Consider the following 14,312-nt stretch of genomic DNA (forward strand, 5'->3'; position numbering starts at 1 on the left):
ATCCCCACAGTCAAATGCCTTTGCATAATCAATGAAACACAGATAGACCTTCTTCTGGTATTCCCTGCTTTCAGCTAAGATCCATCTAACATCAGCTACAATATCCCTACTACTATGACCCCTTCTAAGTCCAGCCTGGACTTCTGGCAATTCTCTGCTGATGTGCTGTTCCAGTCGTTTTTGGATAATCTTCAGTAGAATCTTGCTTGTATGTGAAATCGATGATATTGTTCTGTAATTTCCACACTCAGTATTAGTCCACTATTATTTTTTAAAAATCAAGGAAAAGCATACAAACAGAATCAATTATTTTTTGATGGTTGTCAGAGACGAGGGGGGAAAGGACCGGGTGGGGATCAATTGAACATCCCAGTTAACACACTGCCCGTTTAGCATCTTCTGGGTAGCAGATCTGAGTTAAGGACAGGCCTCTAAATAAAAGAGCTTTATTTAGAGGTATTTTTCAAATAAACGTTATGTGAAACAGGATGTGACAAAGAAAGTTTTGAGACCATAATGAAAGCATGCCACCTGTGAACGGAAAAGAGATAGATAACAATTGGGCAAAGCCATCGTCAATCTAACCAAATCTCATTCAAAGCAATAGAAAGCTTAGAGCATAGATTTTCTTAAGGGGAATCTTGCATTTGACAGCAATACCAGAACCAGTATCTACACCATGCTTAATCTCAAACTAGGGGCTGTATGAGAATAATGTGAACTTTGGCTTTAAGTTGGGATAGATAATAAAGGGGCCCACAGTTATACGTAATCATTGCACTGTCTTAATTACAGCTCAATAGCAAATACTTTCCTAAAGAGATATTTTCCCCAGTGCAATTAATATTTTTTAAAATTTATTATTAATGTAAAGAAAATTTACAGAGACTTTGGGTTTCCATTCTTTCATTGTTGCACTTTTCTCCCCTCCCAACCCTCCCCCCAGTACACTACCATCTTGGAAAAGTAAAAGAAAAATTCTTTCATTGTTTTACAAACCCTCCCCCAGGTCCACTCCACTATGCAGCCTTCGCTCTGCACTACTGTCATGACAAAAATACCTAATCACATATCCCTTTTAAACAGTTTTCTCTCTTATCTGTTTCAATGCAGTATACATTCCTGAACTCATTTATCTCAGTCTCTCCCCAACCCTGATCCCTGTTTTACAACAGTGGCACTGTGCAGTATTTGTCCTTTATTTACTGAGGTACTTCATTCAGCATAATGTCCTCCAGGGTCACCCATTTTGAATAATATTGCATAAGTTCCTTGTTTTTCAATGCAGCGTAGTATTCCATTGTGTGAATATACCAGATCTTCTCTATCCATTCGTTTGTTGATGGGCACTTAGGTTGTTTCCAACTCCTTGGTATTGTGAACTAAGCCATGATAAGCATGGGTATGCATATATCTGCTTGGATGTCAGTTATGGTCTCTTTGGGGTATATTCCCAGTTGTGGAATTGCTGGGTCAAATGCTATCTCTATTTGCAAGTTTTTGAGAAAGCGCCGCACCACCTTCACAGTGGTTGCACCATTTTACACTCCCACCAACAGTGAATAAGGGTTCCAGTTTTTTCGCAACATCACCAGCATTTGTGGCTTGCTGTTCTGTTACATTTTGCTATTCTTATTGGGGTGAGATGATATCTCATAGTTGTTTTGGTGTTCATCATTTTATGCTAGGAAATTTGAAGGACAACTGACTAGAAGAGATCCATATTTGTTCCATATAGAAGAGATCATCCATTCCCAAGAAAGATGACAATGTGGATATTATCGAGCAAAATTGTGAATACTATATGCAAGAAAAATATTGCTGAAGCTATCAAAAAACAGCTGGAACAGCACATTGACAGAGAAATACCAGAAGTTAAAGCTGGGTTTAGAAAAGTCAGTGGCACTAGGGATATCATTGTTGATCTCAGATATGTCCTGGTTGAAAGCACAGAATACCAGAAGGATGTCCGTTTATGTTTTATTGACTATGCAAAAACATTTCACTGTGTGGATCATAACAAACAATGGCTAACATTGAGTAGAATGAGAATCCTAGAACACTTAATTATGCTCATACAAAATCTGTACCTATACCAAAACGCTGTTGTCATAAAAAAACACTGCATGGTTTCAAATCAGGAAACATGTACATCAGGCTTAGTTCCTTTCTTCATACATATTCAATAACTATGTTGAATAAATTATTCAAGAATATATCCTCTATGCATTTCTGAAAGATACAATAAAAGACCTAAAGAAATGGAAAACATGGGCCCTGTTCATGCAGAGGGAGAGTCAATATGGTGAAAATGACAATCCTACCAAAAGCAATCTACATGTTCAACGCAATACCAATCCAGATACCAAATTCATTTTTCAAGGAGACTGAAAGGGAAATTATTGAAATTTATTTGAAGAGACAAGAGACTCTGAATAAATAAAACACTTCTGAGAAACAAAAATTAAGTTGGAGGTATAGCAGTCCCTGTCCTCAAAACCTACTATACAGCAGTGGCGAACAAAACAGCATGGTACTGATACAATGATAGGCACATAGATCAATGGAACAGAATTGAGAACCTAGAAATAGATGGTCAACTGATATTCGACAAGGAAACAAAAGCTATCAAATGGGGAAATGATAACCTCTTCAGCAAATGGTACTGGCAAAACTGGATTTCCACCTGGAGAAAGCTGAAACAGGATTCACATCTCACACCATACACAAAAATCAACTCAAGGTGGATCAGAGACCTGGGATTAAAGTCTAAAACCATAACATTCTTAAGGGACAAACTGGGATCGAGCTTAGGAGTACTAGTCAGAGGTATAAAGAGACTTCCAAATACAACCAGAAATACACAATCTAAAGAGGATAAAATTGATGCATGGGACCTTCTGAAGATTAAATCTCCATGCATATCAAAAACTTTTCCCAACAGGGTGTAAAGAAAACCAAACAGAAGAGGAATAAACATTTGGTAATTCAATTTCAAACAAGAGTCTTATAACAAAAGTTTATAGAATACCCCTGGGCAAGAAAAAGACTGATAACCCAATTACAAAATGGGCAAACAACATGGAAAGAATTTTCACAGCTGAAGATACTCAAATGGCAAACAGACACATGAAGAAATGCTTCAAATCACTGGCAGTAAGAGAGATGCAAATCAAAACCACAATGAGGTACAATCTCACTCCAGTAAGAGTGGCAAATTTAACAGTTATTTAAAACAAATTTAAAGTAATAGAAGCTGGAGAGGATGTGGCTAGAATGGAACTCTTATACATTGTTAGTGGGATTGTAAAATGGTGCAACAATTCTGAAAGGCAGTTTGGCACTTCCTCAAAAAGCTGAACATAGAAATTCCATATGACCCAGCTATCCCACTACTTGGAATATTCCCTGAGAATATGAGAACTGAGGCACAAACTGAGATTTGTACATCAATGTTCATAGCAGCATTATTCACCATTGCAAGAACATAGAAACAGCCCAAATCCCCAACCACAAATGAATGAATTGAGAAATTACGGTACATTCACACAATAGAATACTATGAAGCATGCAGGAGCAATAAATTTGTAAATTATTACCTAACTTGGGAGGGACTGGAGAGCATTATGCTGAGTGAACTAACTCAGTCACATAAGGATAAATATTGTATAAAACTGTTACTGTGTAATGAATATAAGAATCCAGGAGGGCTAGGAGAGGCTGGAGTGGAGAGATGTGGATGAGCAGGGGGAAGGGGGGATTAAGAATTGGGTTGTACAATTTGAAGGGTGGGAGGGTGAGGGAAATTGAAAGAATTTGTTCAAATTTCTATTTGAATTTTGTAAATAAACTAGTAGAAAAAAATTAAAATAATAAAAAAGAATATGGCTTCTATGAAGAAAAATGTGGCATCACGATTGGAGGAAGACTCATCAACAACCTGCATTAGATACAACTTGCTTGTTGAAAATGAGAAAGATTTGCAGATCAAGGATCATAATCTTAAATATTGATTACATCTCAACATTATTGTTGTTATGTGCTGTCAAGTTGCCTGTGACTTATAGTGACCGAATGTACAACAGCCATAAACCTTGTTCTACCCTGTGACAACCTCATTGTCTCCTACACACCTACTCCCACTGCTTGCATCACTGAATCGATCCATCTCATGTAGGGTCTTCCTTTCCTGTGCTGTCCTTCCACTCTCCCAAACATGATGTCCCTCCTTGCAACATGCCCAAAGTATGTCAGACGAAGCTTCAGAATCCTTGACCCCAAGGAGCAGTTTGACTTCACCCTCTCCAGGATAAACCTGTTCGTTTGTTTTCCTAGCATTTCGTGGTATAGTCAACACTCTTCTTCAGCACCACAGCTCAAAGGCATCAATTCTCTTTCTATCATCCCTAGTTATTGTCCAACTCTCTAATGCATAGTACACAATTGCGAAGACTATAGCCTGGATCAGGCACACCTTAGTCTCCAGCCTGACATCATTACTCTTCAGTATTCTGGAGAGGTCCCTGACAGTGGACTTTACCAATGCAATTTGTCTCTTGATTTCCTGGCTGATGGTACCAAGAGTGTTGCCTGTGGGGCAAATCAAACTAAAACTGGTAACTATCTCAGTCTCTTCACCATCCATACTGATGCTGCCAATTGGCCCAGTGGTGAGAATCTTTGTTTTCTTGATGTTGAACTTCAATCCATATTGAAAGCTGCAGTCTTTGACCTTCTGCAGCAAGCGCTTCAAGTACTCCTCAGTTACAGCAAGCAGGGTTGTGTCAATCAGGGGCCTATGGGGCCTGACACTCCCAGATAAAATAGTTTGAGGCACTTGGGCCTTCAGCTCTTGGGCCAAGAAACAAAAATTTTGCACCAGTCCTAGAGGACACATCACTCCTTCCTGAGAAACTATCCTCTTGCATCAGTACCTTGCTGCAAATGGAAGAGAAGAGGTATTAACCCACAAGAGGTCAATCCTGGAGTTGAAGTACAAGCCAAAGAACTTTTTCTCAGAACTTTCTGAGAAAAGAAGCCATCCTTGATACTTGTAATTGACAATTGTACTTACAGACTTTTAAATTGAAGAGATACTATCATAAGAGACTGGCAGTAGCATGGCATGTTCAGAATCACAGAAATTCTGATAGCTTGAGACTTAAGCCATCCTATCAAGGGCTGGTCAAGGGGAGAGAGATGTTGAATGGTTTAGGCAGAAGTAGGAAGGGATGGTGGTGGAGTGGGGAAAGGGATGGGGCAAAATATATGTGGCCAGGGTGGGTAGCAAGATTGAATCTATTGGTCATTTTTCTAATTGGGTAAATGTCTTTCATCTGTTCTTTTCTGGAAAATGTTTGTCTGTCAGATTCTATTATTTTAAAAAAGAAAACAAAACACAAATTAAGACAGAATGGGAAGAAGGAGCGGCCATTAACTTCTGAAATAACAGGCCTTCGAAAACTCTGTGTACAATTGAGCACACTCAGACTAGCACTTAGACTAGTAGACATGGCAATTGAGATTGAGATCTCAGATACGGAAATACAAAGAAAGGAGAATAGCTGTAAACAGACACTAGTGATTGGAATGTGGAATGCGAAAAACATGAATGTAGGAAAGTTGGACGCTGCTAAGAATAAATGGAATGTATAAATACTGACATCCTAGGTCTTGGTGAAGTGAGATGGCTTGGCATGGGATATTTTTAATCAGATGATCTACTATGTGGGGGATGAAAAGGTGAGAAAAAAATGGGGTTGGATTCATAATTTTAAAAGTCACAGTCACAAAAAGACAAATAGTGCATAATGCCACTATTGCAGAACAGGATTGACATCAGGGTTGGGGTAAGACTGAGAATAATTGGATAAATTATGTATACTGCATTGAAGCAGATGAGGAAGAGAACAGTTTAAAAGTGATGTATAATTAGGTATTATGATTATGACACGAGTCCAGAATGAAGGTTGCATAGTGGAGTGTACTCGGCGGGAGGGGGGATTGTATACCAATGAGAGAATTTTTCTTTTACTTTTCAAAGAGGAGTGAACTGGGGTGGAGGGGTGGGCAGGGAGAAAAGTGCAACAGTGAATGAATGGAAATCCAAAATCTCTGTAAATGTTCATTAAAATAAATTTTTTTAAAAAGATGAGATGATTTAATTCAGCAATCCATTCTAAAAAATTCATTGTAAGAGACTAATCTAACAACTATTCACTCAATGATGTTTGCACAAATTTTCTGGTTTGTATAAGTAATAACTTTGTTTGAAATATCTGATGATAAGCAATTGATGAATGAAATCATGGCACATATTTATCCTGCATGTTAAACCACCAATAAAAATTATAATCTGAATCTATGCTAATTAAGGGAGCTCTGGTGGCTCAGTGGTAAGAAAATGCAATGTAATCCCAAAGACATGCATTTTGAATCCACCAGCTGCTCTGCTAGAGAAGGATGGATAGTCTCGTCCTATGTAATTTGATGCCTCTGAAAATCCACTAGAGGATCAGCTGTCCGTCACTTTCAACTCAATGGTACACAATAACATGCTAATTAAAAGTTGACTTGCTAAAAAAAGTCATTTCTAGATCCATCATGAAATACAATGTAGTGAGTGACAGGATAATATCTATCCACATACAAGGAAGTCCAGTGAATACCACTATCATTCAAATATATGCATTGAAAACTAGAACCAAAGAAGAAGAAATGGAAGATTTCTACCAACTTATGTAGTCAGAAATTGATCTAGCATGCAGTCAAGATGCATTGGTAATAATGGACGACTGGAACAAAAAAATTATGAACAGGGAAGAAGGATCAGTAGCTTGGAAAACATAGACTCAGTGACAGAAATGAGGCTGAAGCTAGAATGATAGAATTCTGCACATTCAATAATTGATCTCAACATTAAGAAGACAGAAATCCTCACCACTGGACCAATAAGCAACATCATGACAGAGAGAGAAAAGTTTTAAATTGTCAATTATTTAATCTTATTTGGATCCACAATCAACACATTTGGCACCAGCTTTAAGAAGCTCAGGAGACATATTGCATTGGGCAAGTCCACTGTCAGGGATTTGTCTAAATTACTGAGGAGCAATGATGCCAGTTTGAAGATTATGTGTTTTATTCAGACCATTATCTTTTCAATCACTTGCTGTGAATTTGAGAGTTAGTGTGTTAATACAGATGACAGTGGTGTTTGAGAAGAACAATGTCCCATGGACAACCAAAAGAACAGATATGTCTTGGAAAAAGTATAGCCATAATGCTCTTTGGAGGCAATATTGACAAGGTTTTGTCTCACATACTTTGACCATGTTGCTAGGAGGGTCTGTCCCTTGGCAAGGGTTCAACGAAAGAAAGGAAAACCCTCTATGAGATAGAATGACACAGTGACAGCAGCAATAGGCTCAAGTGTATCAGAGATGATGAGGATGGCAGAGGATAAGACAGGGTTCAGATCTATTGTTTATAAAGTTGCTAAGAGATAATGAGAGTGGTACTGATAGATCAGGGTTCTTATCTGTTGTTTAGAAGATTGCTATGAGTCATACTCCATTCTTCAGCACCTAACAACAACAACAAAAATTATGTTACATATTTTTATTTTTAAAATTTTGCTTCATTTAGTTATGTTTCTCTAAGTGTTTGGAAGGCACATGACTACATAGTGGTAGTGGTTTATTTACTTTTTATTTCTTTCTTTTTCTTTTTACTTTAAGTTAGCCATTAGATATACACTACCATCATTAAGTTAGTGACTGTCAATTTATTTGGTACATTATTTCTATTCATTTATTTTTTAATTCCTATTTATTTTAATAATTTGTATCAAGAAGCACCTAAGGTAAGCCATTATATTTTCAATTGCTTCATATACATCTGGAAATCAAATAATGAATAGGAAAGACTGAAGTGAAATTAGTGCCTCTCATACTGCTTTTACCATGAACTGCCAAAAGAACAAACACATCTCGCTTGGAGGAATTGCAATCCTTAGAAGCAAGGACTGTGAAAATTAGGAGTGACGCAAGACTCAGAGTGACTCCAAACCCAGACCACATCTGGAATTTGAGTGAGGTACTTTGTGGGGTTCACTGCTGTTTGGACCACGTGGAACCCCTTAAGCTCAAGGAGAACAGAGTGAGACAGCTGGAGTTCATGTGAGGTGGCAGACCCAGTTCTTGAAGGGAAAACCAAGCCTTCTTGGTTTTCTATTCAGGTGCCTGCACATGCACCCCCATCCTGCATGCATCTGCATCTGTGCCCACCCTGCTTGCATGCCTGCCCTGTGCATGTCTCCACACTCTGTCTTACATTTCCTTACTTCCAGTCAGTTAACCGCCTTTAGTCCAGAGCACCTTAGAATGGCCTAGCTGCAACAGTTGTCTGAAAAAAGAGGCTGTTTTCACAGGTCTTTTCTCTCCTGAACTGAAACAGCTCTTCCATTGGGTCAGGAATTCAGATAGAAACACAGGCAGGGTAGTAGTCCCACCCTCTTCTGGAAAAGTAACTTCAGATCAAGAACCTACTATCCCCTCAGGTATGAAACACTCTACCACAGTAATGTCACATAAGAAGCAGGCTACCTTAGACTCTACACAAGCCCAAACCAAGATGTCACTACCAAAAAGTGACACAGTATCAATGAATTTCCTGAAACCAGAAAGTCTGATGGAACTTACTGACACAGAATTTAAAAGAACAATGATTGCATATTTCCAATGGGTAAAAGACAAATTTGAAAAAGTAAAGGGCATTGCAAGCAAAACCCAGAAGGAGCTTAAAAAAATAATCCAAAACAATGAAGAGAAAATAAGCATAGCACTAGAGACTCTGAAAAAAACACAATGCAAAATATGAGGACCCATGTTTCAGATGCTCTCAACATGTTGGAGGGACACATAAATAGAGTTGAAGAGATAGAACAAAGAATAAGTGAAATAGGAGATAAAATTGTCACCACTGATTTTCTAGAACAAAAAGCAGAATAAAAAAAAAAGAAAGAAGAAAACCTAAGATTAATGTGGGACACCATCAAGAGATATAACATGCACATAATTGGAAAAGGCACTGAAAAAGTGGTGTAAGAATTGCTAGAAGAAAACTACCTAGGCATAATTAAGAATGAGAGAACATATATTCAAGTAGTTGGCTGAATATATAGAATAGACCCCAAAAGAAAAACACCAAGACATATCATAGTCAAATTTGCCAGAACAAAAGATAAGGATAGAATTCTGAAAGCAGTGAGGGAGAAACAATGAGTTACCTATAAGGGAGAGCAGGTAAGATTAAGTGTCAATGTCTCAGCAGAAACCATGTGAGCAAGAAGACAGTGGAAGCTATATATCGAACACTCAAAGAACACAACTGTGAACCAAGCAAAATTGTACTGTACCCAGCAAAACTGTACATCAAATACGAAGGAAAGGTCAAGCTATTCACAGATATACAGAACCTAAGGGAGTTTGTAAAAACAAGACCAGTGTTGCAGGAAAGACTGAGGGACGTCCTTCTTACAGAGGTGCCACAGAAAGCAGCATGGACCAAAGTAGATAGCAACAACACCAAAACGAACTCAACAAAATGATACCACAAAAACCTTGCCTCTCAATAATCACATTGAATATGAATTATTTAAATGCACCACTGAAGATAAAAAGAATAACAGATTATATAAAAAAAGAAAATCCATCAATATGTGTCTACAAGGGACACATCTGAAAAATGAAGATAAAGACTGAAATTAAAAGGGTGAGGGAAAATATACTAAGCAAATGACAACCAGAAAAAGCAGGAATAGCGAAATTAATCTCTGATAACATAAATTTCAAAGCAAAATCTGTCACAAAGGACACGGAAGGTCACTACATAATGCTTAAAGGGTCAATAGAACAAGAGGACATAACAATAATAAATATCTATGCACCAAAAGAGACCTGCAAAATATATAAAAAAAATTAACAAAACTGAAAAAGAAAATATATAAGTAGTAGATGTCAATATACCACTCTCGAGAATAGATAGAAAAACCAGAAAGATACTAAAAAAGATGTTGAAGAATTAAACCATACAATAAACCGACTTGATCTCCTAGATATTGATAGGTTAATGCAGCCCAAAAGAGCACAGTACACCTTCTTCTCCAAAGTGCTTGGAACATTCTCCAGAACAGATCACATTTTAGGTCACAAGGCAAGCATCAATAAATAAATAAAAAAAAACCCAAACCAAAAACATAGAAATACTACAAAGCATCTTCTTAGACAACAATGCTACAAAATTAGAAATTAATAACAAGAGAATAAAGGTGAGAAAAAAAAACACCATACATTTGGAAGCTGAACAACACCTTGCTTGAACATGATTGGGTACTAGAAAATACAAAAAATAGAAGAAAAAAGTTTCTTGAAACAAATGACAATGAAAACACAACTCACCAAAACCTCTGGGAAACAGCCAAAGCAGTAATCAGAGGTTAATTTATAGCAATAAACAAACACATCAAAAGGCAGGAAAAAATGACCATTGACCCTAACTCAACATCTCCAACAAATTGAAAAAGAACAGCAAGAAAACCTAACACCCTCTAAAAAAAGCCTGAAATTATAAAATTTAGGGCAAATAGAAAAACTATTGAAACCATAAAACAACCAGGAATCGGTTCTTCGAAAAGGTCAATAAAATCGACAAATCACTAGAAAAATTGACAAAGGAAAAGACACAAATAATCTGAATAAAAGATGAAATAGGCAATGTCACAACAGAATCAACTAAAATAAAGAGGTTAAAAATGAAATATTAGCAAAAACTATAGTCAAATATGAAAACCTCGAAGAAATGCACAAATACTGTGAAAATCACAACCTATCTAAACTGATACAAACTGAAATTGAACCCTTGAGCAGACACGTTACAAAAGAAGAAACTGAAAAGGTAATAAAACAACTTTCATCCATAAAAAGGGACCAGATGGTTTTATAATTGAATTTTATCAAACATTCAGAGAAGAACTATCACCAACTCTACATAGTGTATGTTAAAAAAACAGCAGAAGATGGCATTCTCCCAGACTCATTCTATGAAGCAAACATATTCTTGATACAAAAATTAGGTAAGGACACAACCAAAATAGAAAACTATAGGCCTACCTCTCTCATGAACATGGATAAAAACATCCTGAATAAAATATTGGCCAATGGAACCCAACAATACATCAAAACTAATTCACCAGGACCAAGTGGAATTCATAACAGGTATGCAAGGATATTTCATCAAAACAAAAACAATCAGTATACTTCCTCATATTAACAAAGCAAAGAACAAGAACCATATGATCCTATCAATTAATGCAGAAAAGGACTTTGACAAAATCCAACACCCTTTCCTGATTAAAACACTCAACAAAATAGGAATAGAGGAGAATTTCCTCAACATAGTAAAAAGTATACACACAAATCCAAGAACCAACATTGTTCTCAATGGAGAGAGAGTAAAGGAATTTCCTTTGAGAACAGGAACTAGACAAGGATGCCCACTATCATCTCTTCTATTCAATATTGTATTTGAAGTCTTAACAATAGCAAGAAGACAAGAGAAGGAAATAAGAGTATCCAAATTGGCAAAGAGGAGTTAAAATAATCTCTATATGAAGATGATATGATAGTATACTTAAAATACCCTAAAGACTCGACAAGAAAACTACTGGACATAGTTGAACAATTCAGCAAAGTGGCAGGTCACAAGATCAACATACAAAAATCAATTGAGTTTCTATACAGTGACAAAGAGAACACAGAAATGCTCATCAAAATAGCTAATCACAAGATTAAATACTTGGGAGTAAATCTAACTAGAAACACAAAAGACCTATTCAAAGAAAATTACAAAACTACTACAAGAACTAAAAAGAGACCTGGAGAAATGGAAAAGAATTACTTTGCTCTTGGATGGAAAGACTCAATATTGTGAAAATGACAATACTACCAAAGGCAATTTACATGTTCATTGCAATTCCAATACAAATACCAATTCCATTCTTCAATGAGATGGAAAAGGCAATCTCCAATTTTATTTGGAATGGAAAGAGCCCCAGAATAATCAAAACACTCCTTATTTTTAAAAAACAAGGTAGGAGGCATCTCACGCCCTGATTTCAAATCCTACTACACTGCTGTGGTAGTCAAGACAGTGTGGTACTGGTATAATGACAGACACATAAATCAATGGAATAGGATTGAGAACCCAGGAATCAGACCATCTACCCATGGACTTCTGATTTTTGACAAGGAGATGAAATCAGTTAAGTGGGGAATGACAGCTTTTTAAACAAATGGTGGTGACAAGTTTGGAAAACTATCTGCAGAATATTCAAGCAAGACCTACACCTGACTCCATACACAAGACCCAATTCAAAGTTGATCAAAGACCTAGAACTAAAACCAAAGACTATAAATTTCATGAGAGAAAAGCTTGGAAGAACTCTGGAAGCCCTAATCCACAACATGACAGTCTTCCAAACATTCTGAAAAACCTACGAGGAGAGGATAAAATAGATGAATGGGAACTTGTAAGAATCAAATCCCTATGCACATCAAAATATGTTCTCCAATAGGGTAAAAAGGAAAGCAACATACCGGGGGAAAAATATTTGTTAATGATGTGTCTGATAAGGGACTTACATCTAGAATTTATAGACTACACGAGCACCAACAAGATAAACAACCCAATTGAAAAATGGTCACAAGATATGAACACACTTCACCAAAGAAAACATTCAGATGGTGAACAAACACATGAAGAAATGTTCAAAATTCCTAGCTCTAAGAGAGATGCAAATCAAAACAACTATGATATATCATTTCACAGTGGTGACAATAACAAAATTCAAAAGAGCAACAAATAGAAAATACTGGCAAGGTTGTGGAGAAACTGGAACACTTATTCCCTGTCGGTGGAAGTGTAAAATGTTGCAGCCACTATGGAAAATGGTATGGTGCTTTCTCAAAAAGTTGGAAATAGAAACACCATTTGACCCAGTAATTCACTACTGGGAATATACCCTAAAGAATCCGGAACTGCCACCCAAGCAGATAAATGCACACCCTGTTTATTGCGGCTTTGTTCACAATAGCGAAGAGGTGGAAACACCGTAAGTGCCCGTAAACAAACGACTGGATAGAGAAATATGGTGGTATATTCACACAATGGAATAATACTATACTGCATTGAAAAACAAAGAACTCATGAAATATTATACAAAATCATTTACCATAGAGGACATTATGTTGAGTGAAATATCTGTAATAAAAGGACAGATAGTGCATAATGCTACTGTTGTAAAATGGGACTGACATCTGGGTTGGGGAAAACTAAGAAAAGGGGATAAATAATGTACAGTGCCTTGAAACAGGTGAGGGAGAGAACTGCTTAAAAGGAATATATGATTAAGTATAATTTTCACGACAAGAGTCCAGAATAAGAGCTGCATAGTGAAGTGGACTGGGTGGGGTGAGATTGTATAACAATGAAAGAATATTTTTTTCTTTTTAAAGAGAAAAGCCAACTGGGGGGAGGGATAGGCAGGGAAGAAAATGTACAAAAATGAATGAATGGAAATCTAAAGTCTCTATAAATTTTCATTAAAATCTCAATTTAAAAAAAACCCAACATCAACAACCGTAAAAACTCACACAAACTCCTAAAAACAAAACAAAACAAGATTGTGAAAATTGATCTCACATACTTTGGGCATGTTGTCAGGAGTCAGTCCTTAGAAAAAGGCATCATGCTAGGAAAGGCAGAGGATCAGTCAAAGTGAAGTCAATCTTCAAGAAGATAGATTGACACAGTAAATAAAACAATAGTTTTGAGCATGAAGGAGATTGTAATGATGTTGCAAGATAAATCAAGGTTCAGATCTGTGGTTCATAGCATTACTATGAGTCATAGTTGTCAATAGCACCTAACAATATGAGTTTAGAAAAGCATATATATTCATAAAGCTTGGAAATAAGAGTATTAAAATATTCAGGGAGATGACAGCATCAACAATGGATCAACAAATAGATCAATGTTCTTGATTCTAGTCCACACAGAATATATACACTCTCAGTTTCCTAAAGCACATCCTAAAGATTTCAGGCTTCTTCCTGTCTGAGTCGCCTCTTATCTTCAAAGAAAGGGTAGCATTGTCCAACATAAATAAGTCCATTCTTCAATCATTTCTAAAATTTTATAACCCTTCTTTTGGATAGCATTGCAGTGTAATAAACTTTTATTCTTTTTTTTTT

The 14,312-nt window shown here is 36.7% G+C and overlaps 1 protein-coding gene across 1 annotated transcript in view; it reads right to left on the bottom strand.

The window, feature by feature from the left end:
* The window catches only part of PKD1L1 (polycystic kidney disease 1 like 1), a 337,192-nt gene that overhangs the window by 46,465 nt on the left and 276,415 nt on the right, over nt 1-14,312 (bottom strand). The gene's annotated exons all lie outside the window — the stretch shown is intronic.

The sequence above is a fragment of the Elephantulus edwardii genome, unplaced genomic scaffold (genome assembly GCF_000299155.1).
Source record: "Elephantulus edwardii isolate Elephantulus edwardi_28Jun2011 unplaced genomic scaffold, EleEdw1.0 scaffold00339, whole genome shotgun sequence".
NCBI lineage: Eukaryota > Metazoa > Chordata > Mammalia > Macroscelidea > Macroscelididae > Elephantulus > Elephantulus edwardii.